Source organism: Aegilops tauschii, chromosome 5 (assembly GCF_002575655.3).
Source record: "Aegilops tauschii subsp. strangulata cultivar AL8/78 chromosome 5, Aet v6.0, whole genome shotgun sequence".
NCBI lineage: Eukaryota > Viridiplantae > Streptophyta > Magnoliopsida > Poales > Poaceae > Aegilops > Aegilops tauschii.
This window is the reverse complement of record NC_053039.3, coordinates 413,030,157-413,051,988: the sequence shown is the minus strand read 5'-3', so window position 1 is coordinate 413,051,988 and position 21,832 is coordinate 413,030,157. Positions and strand designations below refer to the sequence as shown.

General features: G+C 51.2%; 1 pseudogene; it reads right to left on the bottom strand.

The window, feature by feature from the left end:
- Positions 1–20,065: 20,065 nt before the first annotated feature.
- LOC109774364 (flavin-containing monooxygenase FMO GS-OX-like 9) lies at positions 20,066–21,624 on the bottom strand (annotated as a pseudogene).
- Positions 21,625–21,832: the final 208 nt, after the last annotated feature.

Sequence of the window (21,832 nt, the reverse complement as noted above, 5' to 3'; positions counted from 1 at the left end):
CCGGCCGTCGGGCCTGTTTTCTGGGCCCGAGCCTGGCCCGAACACTTGAAAGCCCGTCGGGCTTCAGGCCGGCCCGGCCCGTCCTTCAGAAAAACGCAAAAATGATGGGGCCGGGCCCGGCCCGGCCTTCGGGCTCAAAATCTAGGCCCGAGCCCGGCCCGGGAGCGGCGTTGGGCCGGGCCGGGCCGGGCTTTTTCGGGCCGGGCTGCCCCATGGCCAGGACTACTCTAGGCAGATGCTACCCACACAAAAGCCAGATAATTCCCGTATAAATTTCCGTACACTGCTCGTATGCTATCCAAACAGCAGCTCGACCGCAACCCGGCACACTCCTCGGCCCGCGGCCGCACGCCCGACCGCCGCGTCTCCAGCTCCTCTCCCGTGCGTCGTTCGCCGTGCTGCCGCCTTGCTTTTTCTTGCGCACGCCCGCAGCTCACCCGGGCCACCGGCTCGGCTGCACGCATCGCCTCGCTGCCTCCCCGAGGCCCTCCTCTTCGCCAAGCCAAGGCTGCTGCCCGGCTGCTCCGGGCGTCGTCTCCACCGTGCCGCTTGCTGCGTCCGGCTGCCCCCTGCCTCTGAGCCGGCTTCGCCGCCTCCGCCTGCGCCCCCCCCCCTCCCCGCGCCTGTCCGCCGGGTCGCCGGGAGCCGGCCTCCACATCCGGCATCCGCGCCGATCCCTCCATGAGTACACCTGACGCCCGCCTCCTCAGCTCCGCCCGCAGCGCCGGGTTCGGCTCCTCCCGCACAGCGCCGGGTCCGGGTCCGGCTGCTCCCGCGCGCCCACGGCTCCGCCCCGTCCGGCCCCGGCTTGCCTCGTCCGTCTCCGCCCAACGACAGCCGCGGCCGTGACCCATCGCCGGCTGCTCCCGGCTCGCCGCTGCAGGCCGCTCCGCCTCCACGCGCCTGCACCAGCAGTTGCCGCGTCCGCCACCTCGCTCCATCGACTGCCCTCCCCCGGCCTCGCCCAAGGGCTTCGCCCCGCCCCGGCCTTCTGCACCCGCGCACAAGTCCCTTCAGCCGTCCGCCTTCGCCTACCCTACTCCAGCCCCGCCCGCGCCTCGACTCCTCCCGCGCCGCTCTGCCGGGTTCCCGAGCCGCCGACCGGGTCCCGCGTCCTGCGCCGGCTCCGCCCCGGGCTCGCATCGCCGTCCTCTTGCCGGCTCCGGCTCCCACCCTCTGTGTCGCCCGGCCCTTCCCGCCGGCTCCCGGCCGGGTCGCCTCCGCCCGTGCAGGCTGCTCCACCTCACCGTGCCGGCTTCGCGCGCGCCTCCTCCGCCCGGCCTGCCGGCTTCGCCTTCGCCGGCTCCCCCGCATCCCGGCCGGCCGGCTCCTGCGCTGGCTGGCTTCCCCGCAACCCGGCCTGCCGGCTTCTGCTGCGACCCAGACGCCGGCTGCTGCCGTCCCGCTCCTGCCGACCGCTCACGCAGTGGAAAAAGAAAAAAAAAAGATGCGCCCAAGTGTGACGCCCCCGATTTGACCGTACACTAATCATACACGCAAATGTGTACGATCAAGATCAGGGACTCACGGGAAGATATCAAAACACAACTCTACAACATAAATAAGTCATACAAGCATCATAATACAAGCCAGGGGCCTCGAGGGCTCGAATACAAGTGCTCGATCATAGACGAGTCAGCGGAAGCAACAATATCTGAGTACAGACATAAGTTAAACAAGTTTGCCTTAAGAAGGCTAGCACAAAAGTAGCAACGATCGAAAAGGCAAGGCCTCCTGCCTGGGACCTCCTAACTACTCCTCGAAGCCGAACTCCATGTAGAATCATCCTCGGGATCTCTAGCTCCTGGACTCCAGCATCTAGTTGCGACAATCAGGTATAGGAAGGGGAAAAGAGGGAGAAAAGCAACCGTGAGTACTCATCCAAAGTACTCGCAAGCAAGGAGCTACACTACATATGCATGGGTATATGTGTAAAGGGCCATATCAGTGGACTGAACTGCAGAAGGCCAGAATAAGGGGGGATAGCTAGTCCTGTCGAAGACTACGCTTCTGGCAGCCTCCATCTTGCAGCATGTAGAAGAGAGTAGATTGAAGTCCTCCAAGTAGTATCGCTTAGCATAATCCTACCCGACGATCCCCTCCTCGTCGCCCTGCCAGAGAGCGACCACCGGGTTGTATCTGGCACTTGGAAGGGTGTATTTTATTCAGTATCCGGTTCTAGTTGTCATAAGGTCAAGGTACAACTCCGGGTCGTCCTTTTACCAAGGGACACGGCTATTCGAATAGATAAACTTCCCTGCAGGGGTGCACCACATAACCCAACACGCTCGATCCCATTTGGCCGGACACACTTTTCTGGGTCATGCCCGGCCTCGTAAGATCAACACGTCGCAGCCCCACCTAAGCACAACAGAGAGGTCAGCACGCCGGTCTAACCCTATGCGCGCAGGGGTCTGGGCCCATCGCCCTATGCACACCTGCACGTTGCGTACGCGGCCGGAAGCAGACCTAGCCTAGTGGCGTTCCAGTCCAATCCGGCGCGCGCCACTCAGTCGCTGACGTCACGAAGGCTTCAGCTGATACCACGACGCCGGGATACCCATAACTACTCCCGCGTAGATGGTTAGTGCGTATAGACCAAATGGCCAGACTCAGATCAAATACCAAGGACTCGTTAAGCGTGTTATGTATCCGCGAACGCCGAACAGGGCCAGGCCCACCTCTCTCCTAGGTGGTCTCAACCTGCCCTGTCGCTCCACCATAAAGTAACAGTCGGGGGCCATCAGGAACCCAGGCCCACCTCTACCGGGGTGGAGCCACCTGTCCTTTCAGCCCCCTCATCAGAATCACTTGCGGGTACCCCTCGAGCCGACCCGACTTTAGTCACCACATGTGTCATGTATATAATGTGTATAGTATATACCCGTGATCACCTCCCGAAGTGATCACGGCCCAGTAGTATAGCAAGGCAAACGGACAAGAGTGTAGGGCCACTGATGGAACACTAGCATCCTATACTAAGCAGTAGGATAACAGGTAAGGGTAACAACTGTAGCAACAATGACAGGCTATGCAGCAGAATAGGATTAACCGAAAGCAGTAACATGCTACACTACTCTAATGCAAGCAGTATAGAGAAGAATAGGCGATATCTGGTGATCAAGGGGGGGGCTTGCCTGGTTGCTCTGGCAAGTAGGGGTCGTCAACTCCGTACTCGAACTGGGGGTCGCCGGTAGTCTCGGGGTCTACCAGAAAGAAGTAACGGAGGGGGAACACAATAAATAACAGAGCAATCAAAGCAACACAAAGCGTAACATGACAATACGTGGTGCTAGGTGTGCCCTAACGCGGTAGTAGGTGATATCGGCAAAGGGGGGAAACATCCGGGAAAGTTTTCCTGAAGTTTGCATTTTTGGACAGATGAAACGGAGGGGGAAAGTTGCAAGTTTGCTATGCTAGGGAAGTCTGGCGGACGAACGGACTGCGTATTCGGATCCGTCTCGTCGTTCTGAGCAACTTTCAAATATAAATTATTTTAATCGAAGTTATGGTTTATTTTCTATGATTTTCCAAAGATTTAATAATATTCTGAATTTATTTATTTATTCGAATTTTGACAGAAATACAATTATTACATAGTGATGGGCTAACCACACTCAAGGACTTGTGGGGGACAGGGAGCTGGGTTGACCCAGTCAACATTGACTTGTCAAAATGTGAATAGTAAAAGTGGAACCCGCATGTCATAGGCTATACCTAAACAAATAAATAAATGCTAACCTAATTAATGGGGTCCACATGTCATCTGCTAGTACCTTAACCTAACTACTAATTAACCCAATACTGATTGAAAGGGGGGGTGGCCTCACATCAAGTGGATGTGTTCCCATGGACAACACAGCTAACACGGGGGCATAGCATAAGTGGCCGTGGCCAAGCATCAGCAGCAGTTAGCCGATGAGCAGTAAGTAGCAGCAGTAAGCGGCATGAGCAGCGTCGCGTAGCAGAGCAAGAAGCATCGGCAGCCAGGAGCGGAGGCAAGCACGCGGGGGCGCGTGCACGCGCGGTGCGCGGCCAGGGGAAGGCGAGCGCGCGTGTGGGCGACGGCTGCGGTGGCCAGGCGCGGCCGGGCAGAACAGCAGGCAAGGCGAGCGGCGCGCGAGCAGCAACGACACAAGCAGCAACAGCAGATAGAACAGCGGCGGCGGCGCCTAGGAGCAGCGGCACGCAGCGGCCAGCAACCAGATTAGCAACGAAGCAGCAGCCCAAAGCAGCAGCAGTGCAAGGCATAGCAGCAGCGCAGAGCTCACACGCACATACGTACGCGTACACGCGAGATCGGGTACGATTGTGAAGGCGGCCTACGGTGTCCAAAATGAAAGGGGGGAAGGGGGATCCGAGGGAGGAGCTCACTGTGAGTTCGTCGGCGTGCTCGGGGAGGGTTGGGGTGGACCGGAGCGACGGCATCGACTGCGAGTTGGTGGCGGCCAGTTGAAGAAGACGGTGATGGCGTCGGCTACGCAGCTCCTCTGCTCAAGATGGTCCCCTGAACGGATGAAGCCGAGCGCGGAGATCCTCCAGGACGTGTTCCCGAGCGACGGCGACGATGGTGGCCGCGGCAAGAGGACGAGGCAGTGGTGACCGCGGAGCAAATCGAGCTCGAAATCGAGCGGAGGAGGAGGGGGCCGATGGCGGATCCTAGGGGGAATGGACGAGAGCGGTCTAGGGTTTTGCGGGGGCGTGCTTATAGGACCAGAGGGGCGACGTGGAGGCCATCCATGGCCAGGGCGCCATGGATGTCTGCCACACCTCTGTTCTGTGAACAGAGGAAGGGAGAGACGGGAGTACGTGGGCCGGCCTGCCTGGCAGGGGCCAGCTGAGCCATGGCCCAGTAGGGGAGGGGGTTTTCTTTCTCTTGTTTTAGTTTAGTTACTGTTTTTCTATTTTCTATTTTCTTTTATTTCTTCTTTTCTGTTTTCTCTTTGTTTCCTATTATTTTAGTTTTAGTAAAATATACACGTAGCATCTAAATTAGTATTTCAACTTAGTCCATAGTCACAAAAAGTCTAGTCCTCAAATAAATTAGTTTGACATTTTATTAATTAGAAAAGGTATTTTAAAAATTGTTTTTACTGTTGTTTTATTCATCTTATAATACTTAAACATTTTATAAATGTGTGGTTTCTCCACCATAATTACCTATGCAATATTTGGTTCACTCCGAACATTTTAGTTTTAACGTTTGAAAACTTTTATTGTTTGCCTTTGTTTTAAATTTGAAATTCGGACTAGGTTTCGAACTAATGCGAGTTTATCGATAGTAACCGAGGTGATGTGGCATCATTAGCGGGGATCACTATAGCTTAATTATCCGGGCGTCACAATTCTCCTCCACTACAAGAAATCTCGTCCCGAGATTTAAGAGGTAGAGTAAGGGGAAAAATTCTGGTTACGGAATTCTAACGAATCTTCTCGGTCTTGGTTGCTCTTCTCGAAGAAGTTGATCCGTTACGTTGATGTCTTCATTTTTCATGCTTAAGGTTATCATGATGGAGCTGGCATCCTTTCTTCGGGAACTCCATCGTACTTACGAAGGACAAGGGGTAACTTCGGAATAACAGACCTCTGAACGGTTGACTATCTGGTTGATAACATCGGGGAAGGTGGCAGAAAGTAACTCTCGAATGGAAATTTAAGACAATATCGAGAGCAAAGTAAGGAGGTATCGTGGGGAAGTTTCGAGCGGGCAGGCAATCGCTCGATGCCTGTAGGGTTCAGAGCAACGGGAATAAGTATTATGTCTGATACCAAAATTGATGATCTCACGAAAGGTGGCACGTGAATTACATACGAAGCCAAACGTGAGAAATAACCTTGGGAACAGGGGGTGTACAAGAGAGTCAGGTTTCGATCCTGTGGAACTGTGGGTTATGGGCCCACCATGTGGTTTTTTTTTGTAGGAGCAGTGACATCTTGCACGGTTATGATAGCAAGGCATGTCGGAGAGTACCCTGTCAGTTATGTCGGCAACACGTTGATACCAAGGGCGAGGGACGAAGAGAACCATTTTCCTGCTCGTTGAAACGAGGCGGACCATTAGGCAAAGTTCTCGTCCATCAGTGGCTACCGGGATGTCATCAACAATAGTAACAGGGTCTTGATGACAGAATTCTACACCGAGGTGTTTACATAAGCAGGAGAATATTACTGCTTAGATCATATAGAACTCAAGAAGGGTTAAACAAAACAATGGAAGGGAAAATATCATTATCAGATTAAACAGAACAATGGAAAGGAAAATGTGTTAAAACACATATTTCAAGGGTATATTCTTCCCAAGGGTAAGCAGAGCATGATATCCATGACGGGATATAACGTAGAAAACTCTTTAGGTAAGGGGAAGGAAATTTCATGACATTACCCATACAACGGTGTTTGTATAATTGAGCAAGAAAACATTTAGCATTGGGCTTCAAATGTTCTTGTCGAAAATCGGAGTACCACAGACATGCTTCGAGATAGCATTGACATAGTCTTCAAGCAAAGGTCGGACTTTGGATACTCAATGGATTCATCAGGAACAACTTATAGAATAAGTCTTTCAATTTCCTCTTGGGAGAATGGTTAACATTGCTAAAAGGAAGAACTATAACAATAGGCCCTCCAGCCAGGTGTGCTAGGCATGACATCACCTTACCGGGTCATATAAAGACCAACGTTATAACTCTTGGAAAATGCATCCCAACCATCTGACTGGGATTCATATCTGATTGGTGTTAGCATATCTCAGACTCAAGATGCCTGAGAAGAAAAGGTGCAACACAAATTGACAAGATGACATTGTAAGATCCTCGGGAAATGAACTATGGAAGCGAGTTTCGAAACAAGAGTTCATCATTAAATCAATGAGAGGGTGAGGAGGTGACTGATGGACTCAGCGCCAATCCATTGAGAATTCCAAAAAAAAGGATTTCCACAATCATGTGAACAAGGAGATAACATTTGTCAAATCAAATGGTATAATGATGTATGCTCGAGGAAAACATACACAATTTAACAATGACAGAAGGGCGCACCCTAAAATCTGGACTGGGTAGCACGATCAATGTTTGAATGATGATTAAATAAGCAATAGACTTAGAATGAAACTATCGACCGTTAACTTCAAATCAATAGGGTTGCTAGAATTTTGAAGTCGCACAGCATAGTTCAATTGTCGGTTTTTCGTTTAGAAACAACACGGGGACCAAGAAAGAATGGTGATGGTGAGAAGTATCTGAAGGAAATATGCCCTAGAGGCAATAATAAAGTACTATTTATTTCCTTGTATCAAGATAAATGTTTATTATTCATGCTAGAATTGTATTAACCGGAAACATAATACATGTGTGAATACATAGACAAACAGAGTGTCACTAGTATGCCTCTACTTGACTAGCTCGTTAATCAAAGATGGTTATGTTTCCTAGCCATAGACATGAGTTGTCATTTGATTAACGGGATCACCTCATTAGGAGAATGACGTGATTGACTTGACCCATTCCGTTAGCTTAGCACTCGATCGTTTAGTATGTTGCTATTGCTTTCTTCATGACTTATACATGTTCCTATGACTATGAGATTATGCAACTCCCGTTTACCGGAGGAACACTTTGTGTGCTACCAAACGTCACAACGTAAATGGGTGATTATAAAGGTGCTCTACAGGTGTCTCCAAAGGTACTTGTTGGGTTGGCGTATTTCGAGATTAGGATTTGTCACTCCGATTGTCGGAGAGGTATCTCTGGGCCCACTCGGTAATGCACATCACTATAAGCCTTGCAAGCATTGTGACTAATGAGTTAGTTGCGGGATGATGTGTTACGGAACGAGTAAAGAGACTTGCCGGTAACGAGATTGAACTAGGTATCGAGATACCGACGATCGAATCTCGGGCAAGTAACATACCGGTGACAAAGGGAACAACGTATGTTGTTATGCGGTCTGACCAATAAAGATCTTCGTAGAATATGTGGGAGCCAATATGGGCATCCAGGTCCCGCTATTGGTTATTGACCGGAGACGTGTCTCGGTCATGTCTACATAGTTCTCGAACCCGTAGGGTCCGCACGCTTAACGTTACGATGACAGTTTTATTGAGTTTTGATGTACCGAAGGAGTTCGGAGTCCCGGATGAGATCGGGGATATGACGAGGAGTCTCGAAATGGTCGAGACGTAAAGATCGATATATTGGACGACTATATTCGGACTTCGGAAAGGTTCCGAGTGATTCGGGTATTTTTCGGAGTACCGGAGAGTTACGGGAATACGTATTGGGCCTTATTGGGCCATACGGGAAAGAAGAAAAAGGGCCTCAAGGGTGGCCGCACCCCTCCCCTTGGTCTGGTCCGAATTGGACTAGGGAAGGGGGGCGCCCCCTTCCTTCCTTCTCTTTTTCCCTTCCTCTTTTCCTATTCCATATGGGAGGTGGAATCCTACTAGGACTAGGGAGTCCTAGTAGGACTCCACACTTGGTGCGCCCCCTCCTAGGGCCGGCCTCCTCCTCCCTTGCTCCTTTATATACGAGGGCAGGGGGGCACCCCAAAGACACAACAATTGATCCTTGAGATCTCTTAGCCGTGTGCGGTGCCCCCCTCCACCATATTACACCTCGATAATACCGTTGCGGAGCTTAGGCGAAGCCCTGCGTCGGTGGAACATCATCATCGTCACCACGCCATCGTGCTGACGAAACTCTCCCTCAACACTCGGCTGGATCGGAGTTCGAGGGACGTCATCGAGCTGAACGTGTGTAGAACTCGGAGGTGCCGTACGTTCGGTACTTGATCGGTCGGATCATGAAGACGTACGACTACATCAACCGCGTTGTGATAACGCTTCCGCTGTCGGTCTACGAGGGTACGTGGACAACACTCTCCCCTCTCGTTGCTATGCATCACCATGATCTTGCGTGTGCGTAGGAAATTTTTTTGAAATTACTACGTTCCCCTACAGTATCACTATACCAAGAATTCTTAAGAGGTGGAGTAAGGCTCACGACATTCTTGACATCAAAGATGGTAATACTCCACGGTAGAACATAACATAAGTTGGATAGCAGGGAAATCAAGATACAACACAAAATATGAACAAGTTTGTGTTGGGGGGAGGCAAGAATGTTGTCGATGATAACACAATTCATTGAGGGGCAAGGATTGTATTTCTCATCCTGAATTTCGACACACAACTTGGAAGAAGTCAAATTGTTGTCAATGATCACGACAAATTTGTCAAGAGGTTTCCAAGAAGATGTAATTGATCGACGATGACATCAAGTCTAAGGAATGATGAAAGCGAAAGGTTATTGGAACCATGGGTAGGACACAAACTCGAAATCAAGTTTGCTATTCAAGGGGAAGTGATATGACGAGGAAGATCGACGCAAGGTTAGCTCACTGTCGAAATTTGGGCGCTGGGAAGGTCCAGGTAGCACAGTTAAAATCGGCACGATAATGACATAGCCGAGCAGGCTAGGGATGACGTGATCGAGTATGAACTCGTAAACAAAGGAGATTATTAAGAGTTGTTTAATCATGATGCGGACTCGATTCAGTTATCGATGTCCTTGAGTGTTTAATAACTCGGAGCCCGTGAAAAATTGGAATCAATGAGAATGTAATACTTGATGGAGAACTCATAAGAAGTTATGCAGTTCCGTGATAATCTCGAGATACCAGGGGGGTAATACTCGACGACAAACCAAAGTAGAGGTTGGACTGGGGTATTGCTCTGCAGAAGACAAGTGCCTAACTTGTACGAGAAATGGTGTTTAAAGGAGAACATGGTCGGAACCACGATTGCAAAAGGCCAGATCCAAGATATAAGATGAACTTATACCAAGGGAATAATTAATTTAAGAAAAGATTTAATGATAAGATCTACATCGTGTCCATGGGCATGAACGCAAAGTTCAAGGTCGACTCCCACTTCTTCAATGCATAACCTTTCATTCACTTCTCGCGTTTGATGAAGTTGCAGTGTTGAAAATTTTTATCTGGCAAAATACCAGAAGAGTATGACTCATGAAAACTTTCGAGTTCACACATATTATGAAAGGCATAGGTTCAACCCATCAAGGCATCTTAGGAACATATACCACAAACTTCGGAGTAAATATTACAAGCTCGAAAGAAGAGCATTGTTCAAAAACAGATGATACAATTTACCAAAGGCATTATATACCCATGGAAAGGCTCACAAGGTTATTCAATATGAAGGACACTGTCGGATAAAATCCAACAAAGGAACCGATGGTCCACAATGGATCTGATGTGACCATCGGTACTCAACCAGAGGAAGAAGAATGCAAGGAGATCTGATTATAGAAACAACTGACTAACTCAAAGTTCAAATGCAAAAGAATTATGTTTCCAAATCATGGGGTCAGAAGCAACGCTCTGATCAAGGATGGATAAGTTGAGTAGACTTAGGGGTACAATCGATGGCAATTTGATAGGTCGAGATCCAGCTCACGTTTAAAATGACGTCTGAGCCGGAAGAATGAATTCTAGGATATGATTGAGGATTGCGAGCATTCGCAACAAATTGAATCAACGGACTCAAAATGATAATGACAAGAGATGCCAATAAGATTACGAGACTTAAGATTAATCATAATGCAAGTAAGCAAGAATTTCAAGAGCAAAAAGGCTACTGAGGATTTTCGGAAGATCGAATGGTATTTTGAACACTTTTGTGAAATACTTGAATCAACTGGGGATGAGCGGATACTCGGTAAGTGCGAGAATTATCCGTAGGGGTATTCAGGTGATAAAGAACAACAAGGCAGTAAGCTCAAGGATTCTCGGAACAACAGAGATAATTTCGGGGTATCTTGTAATAACAAGATCAACTGGGAAACATTGTATGAATGGCGAGTATACGCGGTTATCCATAGGAGTTTATCGATGAAAGGGAATTGCAAAAGCGATGAACACAAGTTCTCGGGTTATCAGCGGAGAGTATCTTCAGGGTCTTCACGTGCAGCAGACGATCATCAGTAATAAGGGGCTCTCCGGGTGAAAGTGATAATGAGATCCTAATGTTAGATTTAGTAAAATTCACTTAACCCGAATAGAAGAGAGATCAGAGTCCCAGAGTATAGGCAAGGAGTAAAAGATCCTAATACCACCCAATGGCGACGTGGGCCCGTAAGCCACATAGCCATGTTAGTAAAACAGTTTTCACTGACTAGACTCGACTTCGGCCAAGGAGTGTGGAAGGGGGATTCCTACAGGCAGTCGGCTCTGATACCAACTTGTCACGCCCCCGATTTGACCGTACACTAATCATACACGCAAATGTGTACGATCAAGATCAGGGACTCACGGGAAGATATCACAACACAACTCTACAACATAAATAAGTCATACAAGCATCATAATACAAGCCAGGGGCCTCGAGGGCTCGAATACAAGTGCTCGATCATAGACAAGTCAGCGGAAGTAACAATATCTGAGTACAGACATAAGTTAAACAAGTTTGCCTTAAGAAGGCTAGCACAAAAGTAGCAACGATCGAAAAGGCAAGGCCTCCTGCCTGGGACCTCCTAACTACTCCTCGAAGCCGAACTCCATGTAGAATCATCCTCGGGATCTCTAGCTCCTGGACTCCAGCATCTGGTTGCGACAATCAGGTATAGGAAGGGGAAAAGAGGGAGAAAAGCAACCGTGAGTACTCATCCAAAGTACTCGCAAGCAAGGAGCTACACTACATATGCATGGGTATATGTGTAAAGGGCCATATCAGTGGACTGAACTGCAGAAGGCCAGAATAAGGGGGGATAGCTAGTCCTGTCGAAGACTACGCTTCTGGCAGCCTCCATCTTGCAGCATGTAGAAGAGAGTAGATTGAAGTCCTCCAAGTAGTATCGCTTAGCATAATCCTACCCGACTATCCCCTCCTCGTCGCCCTGCTAGAGAGCGACCACCGGGTTGTATCTGGCACTTGGAAGGGTGTATTTTATTCAGTATCCGGTTCTAGTTGTCATAAGGTCAAGGTACAACTCCGGGTCGTCCTTTTACCGAGGGACACGGCTATTCGAATAGATAAACTTCCCTGCAGGGGTGCACCACATAACCCAACACGCTCGATCCCATTTGGCCGGACATACTTTTCTGGGTCATGCCCGGCCTCGTAAGATCAACACGTCGCAGCTCCACCTAAGCACAACAGAGAGGTCAGCACGCCGGTCTAACCCTATGCGCGCAGGGGTCTGGGCCCATCGCCCTATGCACACCTGCACGTTGCGTACGCGGCCGGAAGCAGACCTAGCCTAGTGGCGTTCCAGTCCAATCCGGCGCGCGCCACTCAGTCGCTGACGTCACGAAGGCTTCAGCTGATACCACGACGCCGGGATACCCATAACTACTCCCGCGTAGATGGTTAGTGCGTATAGACCAAATGGCCAGACTCAGATCAAATACAAAGAACTCGTTAAGCGTGTTATGTATCCGCGAACGCCGACCAGGGCCAGGCCCACCTCTCTCCTAGGTGGTCTCAACCTGCCCTGTCGCTCCACCATAAAGTAACAGTCGGGGGCCATCAGGAACCCAGGCCCACCTCTACCGGGGTGGAGCCACCTGTCCTTTCAGCCCCCTCATCAGAATCACTTGCGGGTACCCCTCGAGCCGACCCGACTTTAGTCACCACATGTGTCATGTATATAATGTGTATAGTATATACCCGTGATCACCTCCCGAAGTGATCACGGCCCAGTAGTATAGCAAGGCAAACGGACAAGAGTGTAGGGCCACTGATGGAACACTAGCATCCTATACTAAGCAGTAGGATAACAGGTAAGGGTAACAACTGTAGCAACAATGACAGGCTATGCAGCAGAATAGGATTAACCGAAAGCAGTAACATGCTACACTACTCTAATGCAAGCAGTATAGAGAAGAATAGGCGATATCTGGTGATCAAGGGGGGGGCTTGCCTGGTTGCTCTGGCAAGTAGGGGTCGTCAACTCCGTACTCGAACTGGGGGTCGCCGGTAGTCTCGGGGTCTACCAGAAAGAAGTAACGGAGGGGGAACACAATAAATAACAGAGCAATCAAAGCAACACAAAGCGTAACATGACAATACGTGGTGCTAGGTGTGCCCTAACGCGGTAGTAGGTGATATCGGCAAAGGGGGGAAACATCCGGGACAGTTTTCCTGAAGTTTGCATTTTTGGACAGATGAAACGGAGGGGGAAAGTTGCAAGTTTGCTATGCTAGGGAAGTCTGGCGGACGAACGGACTGCGTATTCGGATCCGTCTCGTCGTTCTGAGCAACTTTCAAATATAAATTATTTTAATCAAAGTTATGGTTTATTTTCTATGATTTTCCAAAGATTTAATAATATTCTGAATTTATTTATTTATTCGAATTTTGACAGAAATACAATTATTACATAGTGATGGGCTAACCACAGTCAAGGACATGTGGGGGCCAGGGAGCTGGGTTAACCCAGTCAGCATTGACTTGTCAAAATGTGAATAGTAAAAGTGGAACCCGCATGTCATAGGCTATACCTAAACAAATAAATAAATGCTAACCTAATTAATGGGGTCCACATGTCATCTGCTAGTACCTTAACCTAACTACTAATTAACCCAATACTGATTGAACGGGGGGGTGGCCTCACATCAAGTGGATGTGTTCCCATGGCCAACACAGCACGCACGGGGGCATAGCAAAAGTGGCCGTGGCCAAGCATCAGCAGCAGTTAGCCGATGAGCAGTAAGTAGCAGCAGTAAGCGGCATGAGCAGCGTCGCGTAGCAGAGCAAGAAGCATCGGCAGCCAGGAGCGGACGCAAGCACGCGGGCGCGCGTGCACGCGCGGTGGGCGGCCAGGGGAAGGCGAGCGCGCGTGTGGGCGACGGCTGCGGTGGCCAGGCGCGGCCGGGCGGAACAGCAGGCAAGGCGAGCGGCGCGCGAGCAGCAACGACACAAGCAGCAACAGCAGATAGAACAGCGGCGGCGGCGCCTAGGAGCAGCGGCACGCAGCGGCCAGCAACCAGATTAGCAATGAAGCAGCAGCCCAAAGCAGCAGCAGTGCAAGGCATAGCAGCAGAGCACACACGCACATACGTACGCGTACACGCGAGATCGGGTACGATGGTGAAGGCGGCCTACGGTATCCAAAACGAAAGGGGGGAAGGGGGATCCGAGGGAGGAGCTCACTGTGAGTTCGTCGGCGTGCTCGGGGAGGGTTGGGGTGGACCGGAGCGACGGCATCGACTGCGAGTTGATGGCGGCCAGTTGAAGAAGACGGTGATGGCGTCGGCTACGCAGCTCCTCTGCTCAAGATGGTCCCCTGAACGGATGAAGCCGAGCGCGGAGATCCTCCAGGACGTGTTCCCGAGCGACGGCGACGATGGTGGCCGCGGCAAGAGGACGAGGCAGTGGTGACCGCGGAGCAAATCGAGCTCGAAATCGAGCGGAGGAGGAGGGGCCGATGGCGGATCCTGAGGGGAATGGACGAGAGCGGTCTAGGGTTTCGCGGGGGCGTGCTTATAGGACCAGAGGGGCGACGTGGAGGCCATCCATGGCCAGGGCGCCATGGATGTCTGCCACGCCTCTGTTCTGTGAACAGAGGAAAGGAGAGACGGGAGTACGTGGGCCGGCCTGCCTGGCAGGGCCAGCTGAGCCATGGCCCAGTAGGGGAGGGGGTTTTCTTTCTCTTGTTTTAGTTTAGTTACTGTTTTCTATTTTCTATTTTCTTTTATTTCTTCTTTTCTGTTTTCTCTTTGTTTCCTATTATTTTAGTTTTAGTAAAATATACACGTAGCATCTAAATTAGTATTTCAACTTAGTCCATAGTCACAAAAAGTCTAGTCCTCAAATAAATTAGTTTGACATTTTATTAATTAGAAAAGGTATTTTAAAAATTGTTTTTACTGCTGTTTTATTCATCTTATAATACTTAAACATTTTATAAATGTGTGGTTTCTCCACCATAATTACCTATGCAATATTTGGTTCACTCCGAACATTTTAGTTTTAACGTTTGAAAACTTTTATTGTTTGCCTTTGTTTTAAATTTAAAATTCGGACTAGGTTTCGAACTAATGCGAGTTTATCGACAGTAACCGAGGTGATGTGGCATCATTAGCGGGGATCACTATAGCTTAATTATCCGGGCGTCACACCAAGCCGGCTGAGAAAAAATTGCCGCCTCATGAAGAAAAGAAACGCGTGTTGCCTCGCGTCGTAGCCCTGACGGCTGTCCGACCCGTCACCGCCTGCCGACGTCTGCCCAGCTGGTGAGTCGGCCCGGCTGCCTATCTGCTTCGACGCCTGCCCGGCTGGCGAGTCGGCCCGGCTGCCTATCTGCTTCGACGCCTGACCGTTCGGGTCCGCCGGCTGGGGCACCCCTCGAGCCACCCGGAGGCTCGGAGGCCACACCCAGTGGGTGGGACGCGCCGGCAATCATCGACAACCTCCGTCTCGTCAGCGTCAAAGCAATGTGAGCTTCTCACCTTCATATTTTTGCACCGTGCACATCAAACCGGATAATCCCGAGCGACACTCGGGGGCCACCTCCGCCTTTATTACAGTTGCACTACTGTTCGTCCCAGCGCCGGCTAGTCTCGGTCCGGAGGCTCGCCGCTCGGCCCGATACGTTCGTTCTCGCAGACGGCTTAGTAGCGCATACGGTACCGAAGGTCCACTCTCAGCCACAGACCGCAGCGTGGCTGTCCGGCAAGCGAGAGCAAAAGCTGGAGGTCACCCCACGTGAAAAATCTCTGAGAGAAGACGGCTTGGGCAACCCGGCCGTTTCCTTTATGAGTATCTACTAGCAAATATGCTCGTGCGTTGCAACGGGAGACAAAAAATTATGGCTCACCAAATAAGTACGACTCAATATCCTGATGTATGAGCATACTCTATTTTAACATAGTGGCTCACCATGTTGTCATTTATTTATTTATTTTTCTCACCCTAGCCGATGATGGTCGCGATGTCCACGTGATCACAATGCATTCCGCGGTAAATCCCAAGGCTATGAATTTGTCAGCGCATGCCAAACTTATCATTATGTTGCGCAAGGGAACGTTTAAAATTTTAAAAACAAATCTCATTGACCACGAACTACTCCCAACGCCAAGATATATAAAGACTTTCGAAAAACTAATCAAATCCTAGACATAAAATACTTTTGAATCAGTGAACAATTTTTCGAATCGGCAATTTTGTTTTGAAATTTTTTATTTTCTCAAAAAAATCATGAACATTAGTTTTGTTTACAATTTTTTTAAATGTATGAACCGGTTTCGAATTCATTAACATTTTTTGACTCAACAAAATATTTTTTAATCGACGAACTTTTTAAAAAAAATTGGGGAACAAATTTTTATTTTTATTTTTGTGAATGGACATTTTTTTCAGATTCCCGTATATGTTTTGAATACACGATCATTTTTTCAAAATCATAAACATGATTTTATTTCCCGACTATTTTTTCCAAATTGTGATTTTTTATAATTTTGTGAACAGTTTTGCAAAAACACCAACATTTTTTGAATCTGCAAATTTTTTATGATTTTCTAAATATTTTTGAATTCACATATATTTTTATGATTTCTCAAACAGTTTTTGTGAAAACTCGCAACTTTTAGAATATTAAAATCCCGAATTAATTTAAATAAGAAATAAGAAAGAGAAAATGAGAAAAGAAATACAAAAATGAAAAAACAAAACAGGAGAGTAAAGCTCTGGACATGGGCCGGCCCATAAATATGGGTAGGACATGCGCGAGAAAAGAAAGATAAATATTGTGGAAGTTGGGATCCTTGACGCTACGAGAGCGATCAGCCAACCACTCTGCTACGCATCATTCTGTGAATCATACATGTCGCACCGCTATATGACCACGAAGGAGGCGGTGATTTTTGGTCCGAAAACCTGAATCGTTTTCCCACTTATGGGTGGCATTGGTGGGTAATTTTTACCAATTTAGAGGGTAATTTTAATGATGGACGACCAGAAGCGATAGCCGCTTTATTAGTAGATAAAGACTCGGTCGAATCCGCTCCTGTAGTCCGAGTATTGTATGCTCCACTCCGCGGCCACTCTTCGTAACAGCTACAGACCGGCTCCGGACTGTATAGCTAACAAGAGGCAAAGCCAAAGAGCGGGGACATGAAAAAGACTGAAAGGGGCTCGGATGAAACCGAGTCAGCACCCTCCGCATAAAACTTACAATGCTGAAAGCAAATGTTTGGTATATCTGCACGGACTAACCTTGTCTTTTGCACGATCATGGCTATGGGGAACCTCCTCCTCGCCCGGAGGCTCGGAGGCTACACGCGGGTTGCAGGCCCGATGCCGGCTGCAACCGGCATTTTCGACGCCACCGTCCGCTTCATCAACAACAAGACCCTCCGCGCAACTTTTCCAAAGTTGCCCGGAGGCTCGGAGGCTACACCCAGTGTGTGCGCTCGTGCGCCCCCACTCAGCCGACAGACTCAGCGTCCGCGTCCGGCAGGGCCCCGCGCCCTCCAGCCGGCGGACTCCTTGTCCACGCCCGACACCCTCGACATCACCGTCGGCTTCTTCAACAACAGGAAGACCCTCCGCGCAACTTTTCCAAGTTGCCCGAAGGCTCGGAGGCTACACCCAGTGGGTGCGCTCGCGCACCCCCACTGGAAGCAAGCTGCGCCGGCTGCGGTCCGCAGCCGGCCGTCATCAACATCTACTGCTACATCGATGCCCGCAAAAAACCCTCCGCGCAACTTTTCCAAGTTGCCCGGAGGCTCAGAGGCTACTGTCGGGGGGATGACCCCCGGGTAGGCCCAAGACGGCGAACAGCGCTTCAAAAACATCGGGACCAGCAACGCCCCTCAATCCGGCTCGCACTTGGCCGGGTTGCTCATCAACCAGGCCAAGTCCCTCAACCCGGCCAGGTCGCCATCTCGGCTACCCGGCCGGCTCCCCGTTCGGCTGCTCCAGCCGGCCTGCTACGCGAAGTCAACTACGGCGTCCCATCTGACATGACACCGACAAGACAGCCATACTGCGACCATTGTTGCTGATAAAGCATACACGATTCACTCGTCATACGCGACATCATGTACAGTGCTACTTGTCCCTGGGCACTATTTTATAAAATGACCCAAAAAAGGCACTTTCTTGAAGAAGAGGTCACTCCCTTGGCCAAGAAGGCATAGACTTGACCAAAAGGGCAAGCCACACTACAAAGTCAGCATCCATCCATCCATGCTCACAGCCACAAGGCCCATATGGCCACATCCATCCATGCTTCACGGCTACTAATGCCAAGAGCACTCACGCACACACTTGTGCTCACACACACACACACGTGAAACTAGCATCCCCGGCTCTCTTCGGTAATATACATCTCAAGGAGCAACTATGTACCGTTACACATAAACCACACTCGGCAGGACTAGGGGTGTTATCTCTCCGGAGAGCCCCGAATATGGGTATGTCTTGCGTCCCGTACTCGCTCATGCCGACCTCGCCTCTGGAGCCCACCAGTGCCCTCGAGCCTCCTCCTATCTTTAGTCTTCCCTCGGCATCTGCCGTGCGCCCACCACGACAAGTCTTGTCCATCACATAATTCTCCTAATGATGTGATCCTGTGATCAAATGACAACACATGTCCATGGTTAGGAAACCTTAACCATCTTTGATCAACGAGCTAGTCTAGCAGAGACTCACTAGGGACACCGTATTTGTTTATGTATTCACACATGTATTTAGGCTTCCGATTAATACAATTCTAGCATGAATAATAAACCTTTATCATGCATGATAAGGAAATATAAAATAACAACTTTATTATTGCCTCTAGGGCATATTTCCTTCACTTTGCACTCTTAATGACTGCGTTCGTACGCTCCTGTTTCATGCTAACGTGTCACCCCGATTTTGGCCGGATGCTCTCGCCATCGGGCCTCTTCTTCTCAACCTCCGGCCATGTCGGCCGCGATGGAACTATGCACCGCATCACTTGCTTTTCGGTATGCCACCTTCTTATGATGGTTTGCATATTTTTGGGTGTCTATGTTATCCTAGTATTGCCGATACTACTAGTCATAAACTTGCACCGCGCTCTCTTGCATGGATCTTCATCGGCTATCCTGCAAACATCAAAGGCTATCGGTGCTATGATCCAGTCTCCCATCGTGTGTTCACCTCTCGACACGTTTACTTTGACGAGAAATTTTTTCTGTTTCGGCAGGTACCTCCGGCTGCTTCTCCATCGCCGACGGTCGACGGCGTTCCTTCGCCGGCCCCACACGAGGGGCGCTCGCTTGCTGCTATCGGCCCGCCCCCTGGTTTTGAGGCGCGCCACGCGCCTTCTGCGGCCGGTCCATCTACACCGACCCCCATGGCGGCCTCGCCTTCGGCCACCTTTGGCGCAGCTTCGGCCTCCACGGCGGCCTCGCCTTCGGCCGCCTCTGGCCCTGTTTCGGCGGGCCACTCGTCGGCCTCTCCTTCGTCGGCCTCTGTGGATTTGGGTGCGACGAGGTCTTCACCGCCCACTACCCCCGTTGCACCGGTTCCTCACATGGCGACTCATGCTCAGGCAGGCGTTCACCACCCCAGCACTCGGTACTCGGCTTGATATGCACTTTGTGCGCGAACAGGTTGCCCTTGGGCGTATCCAGGTTCTACATGTTCCAACTGCACAATAGTTCGCCGATGTGATGACCAAGAATCTGCCTACTTCCACGTTTGAGGAGTTTCGGTCCAGTCTTTGTGTCACTCCCGACGCTTTGACAACGGGTTGGTGTTGAGCACTCTATTGCGCATGTATATTGTTTCTTGTACATCAGGCCACCTCTCTAGTTCCTTGTATAGATTCAGGTAGAGGCTCACGTTACATCATATATACCGTGCACATCGCACATAATCAATACATTGTGCAATTTCAATATTCTACACTCCAAGGGGTAGAAACTCATGTGCAGTTCAATTCAGTTGAGGAGTTTCTTTCTTAGCCATGGCCTGCCCATCAGCTTCAGCTTCAGCAGCAGCAGCCATGGTCATGTGTTGAGCCTGGGCATCTACGCCGCCGCGCCATCCCTGCAGGCCCTGACGGACGTTCTCGCTGTCGTCGGCGCGGTCGCGGAAGGTCTCCAGGTCGTCGCACATGCTCGCCATGCTCGATAGGAGCAGCTCCTCCTTCCAGTCTTCCATCGGCGTCAAGTCGCCGTACTCCTCCATGAACTCGATCATTTTCTGATCGAACGCAAAAGGGGATGGATCATGGATGTGATTGGATCAAGTCAAACGTAATCAGCGATCAATGTCTATGTACTGTTCTTACGTCAATGCCGCCGATGTGGTGGTGCCGTGGTGGGCGTGCTTCCTCGGCACGCCGGCGGCCTCCCTGGCGCGGAAGTGCTCCTCCACGGCCCGCAGCATCTCCGCCTCCGGCGGCAGCGCGCGGCGGCCGGACAGCGCCTGCGCGACCCACCTCGCCTGCGCCTCGACGAACCACGGCACCAGGACCTTCCTCGGCACGCCCACGAAGGAGAGCGACGGCGCCAGGGACGGCGGGAACACGTGCTCGAAGCCTCGAACAGCGGCGCGACCACGCAGCCGCCGTCGCCCACGGCGACCGCCCCGCCCGTGTCCAGGAACGGGAACGAGTAGCCGTACCCCGTGCAGAAGAACACCGTATCCGCGACGACGGAGGAGCCGTCCGCGAACGACACGCGCCCGTCGGCGTGCAGCCGGCGCACCCGCGGGTGGAGGCGCAGCACGTCGCCGTGGTTGGCCACCATCCTCGACACGGCCGGCGTGGCGGCCTCGGAGCTGGCGGCGAGGTGCACCTCCCGGGCGACGCGGCGGAGGTCCAGCGCGATGTCCGTGCCGCTGTCCCCGCAGCCGACCACCACCACCGCCTCGCCGCGGAACGGCTCCGGCGTCCTGTACAAGCGGCTGTGCAGCTGCCGGCGCCTCCATTCCCCCACTCCCTCGATGCCGCTGGGGAGCATCGGATGCGAGTACTGACCGGTGGCCACGACCACCGCGTCAAACACTACCTCCTCCTCCTCCTCCTCTACCCGCGCACCATCCTCCGGGCCGCCGAGGCGCCGCACGGACCTCACCGCCCACTGACGCTGACGCGTCGTCGTCGACGTCGGAGCGACGCGGACGACCCGGGTGTTGAGCCTGACGGCGTCCATGAGCCCGAACGCGGCGCAGAAGTCCGGGAGGTAGCAGTGCACCTCGCGGTGGCCGGGGAAGCGGCGCGGGTCGCGGCCGGCGCCGTCCCTGGGTAGGAACTGGAAGTCGGAGAAGCCCATGGCCTCCCGCGGGGTGCGGAGGCGGAGGCACGCGTCGTACGCGCTGCTGGTGCTGGGCACGAGGCCGCGGGCGGTCGTCGGGTCGTACAGCCACTGCCCGCCGATCCATGACGGTGACCGCGTGGCCCTCTCGCCGCAGTTCGCGCGCCGCCGCCAGGCCGGCCATGCCGCCCCCCACCACGCACACGTTCTTCGACTGCAGCTGCGGGCGCTGCACCGCCGGCTCCGGCTCGCCGTCGCCAGCGGCCATGACGATCGGTCGATGGTGATGGTGATCGGAATCTGGACCGGAGAGCGGAGACTGACAAGGAGATCGGTGGATTACCAACTGTAAAATAAGATTTCTGATAGTAGCATCGTTCTAATATCATATTTGCCCCATGTTGTCATGTGCCGTTTGGTAGCGTGAGCCGATACTAGCTAGTTGGCCAAGGAGAAGAACAAGATTACATAAAAATGGATAAGCAAGTCTTGGTTGAACTGATAAACAACTTTTTTTTTACATCAACTGATAAACAACTTAGTCATGCAATGTGTCGTCCAAAAGAACGCAAGAGCA